Genomic DNA, 1,374 nt, shown 5'->3' with positions numbered 1-1,374 from the left:
GGACACCCAAGACTGGACCCCTCAGCTCCGGGATTCAGCAACTCCCGGTACTGGGGACCCCCCGGTATTGGGCACCCCCAAGCCCCGGCACCCCCCGGTATTGGGGACCCCAAGACCCGGGACCCCTCAGTGCCAGTATTGGGGACCCCCCGGGATTGGGGACCCCCAGGCCCGGGACCTCTCAACTCTGGTATTTGGGACCCCTTGGTATTGGGGACCCACGGTCCCGGGATACATTGGCTTTGGGATTGGGGACCCCCAAGCCTGGGACCCCCCAGAATTAGGGACTCACTGCCCCGGGATTGGGGACCCCCAGGCCCAGGCACCCCCCCAAGCCTTGATATTGGGGGACCCTTGGTGTTGGGGATCCCCTGGTATCGGAGACCCCTCCACACTGGGACCCCTCAGCCCTGGTACTGGAGACCCCCCAGGATTGGGGATCCCCCAGGCCAGGATCGGGGACCCCCCCAGCCCCAATATTGGGGTCCCCCTGCAACCTGCTGTTGGGGACCCCCAGGCCAAATAACGGGGATGGGGTCACCCTATCCCAGAGCACCAGCTGCCCCCCCCCTGCTTCTGGGGACCCCCTCAACTCTGTCACCAAGCCCCTGGCTGGTGGCACTGCTCCTGGGCCACCAGTGTCCCTCCCGGGGCTGTCACAAACCTGGGACTAGTGGCACTGCTCCTGGGCCACCAGTGTCCCTCCTGGGGCTATCACAAGCCTGGGACTGGTGACACTGCTCCTGGGCCACCAGTGTCCCTCCCGGGGCTGTCACAGAGCCTGGGACTAGTGACACTGCTCCTGGGACTAGTGGCACTGCTCCTTGGGCCACCAGTGTCCCTCCCGGGGCTGTCACAGAGCCTGGGACTAGTGACACTGCTCCTGGGACTAGTGGCACTGCTCATAGGGCCACCAGTGTCCCTCCCAGGGCTGTCACAAGCCTGGGACTAGTGACACTGCTTGTAGGGCCACCAGTGTCCCTCCCAGGGCTATCACAAGCCTGGGACTAGTGACACTGCTCCTGGGACTAGTGGCACTGCTCATAGGGCCACCAGTGTCCCTCCCAGGGCTGTCACAAGCCTGGGACTAGTGACACTGCTCCTGGGGCCACCAGTGTCCCTCCCGGGACTGTCATAGAGCCTGGGACGCGTTACACTGCCCCTGGGGCTGCTGGTGTCCCTCCTTGGGCCACCAGTGTCCCTCGGGGGGCTGGCACCAAGCTGGCCAGCACTGGTGCCACCTCCTGTCCCAGTGACGAGCCACTTGTCCTGGTGTCACCCGCCCTCCGTCCCCCCAAAACACCATGTCCCTCCTGCAGCCCCCACCCTTGTCCCTCGGCTTTTGCGTCCGGGAGGGGAGGATGTGTGTGTGTG

This window comes from Calidris pugnax, unplaced genomic scaffold, assembly GCF_001431845.1.
Source record: "Calidris pugnax isolate Ruff unplaced genomic scaffold, ASM143184v1 scaffold564, whole genome shotgun sequence".
In the NCBI taxonomy this organism is placed as follows: Eukaryota; Metazoa; Chordata; class Aves; order Charadriiformes; family Scolopacidae; genus Calidris; species Calidris pugnax.
This window is presented reverse-complemented; position numbering follows the sequence as displayed.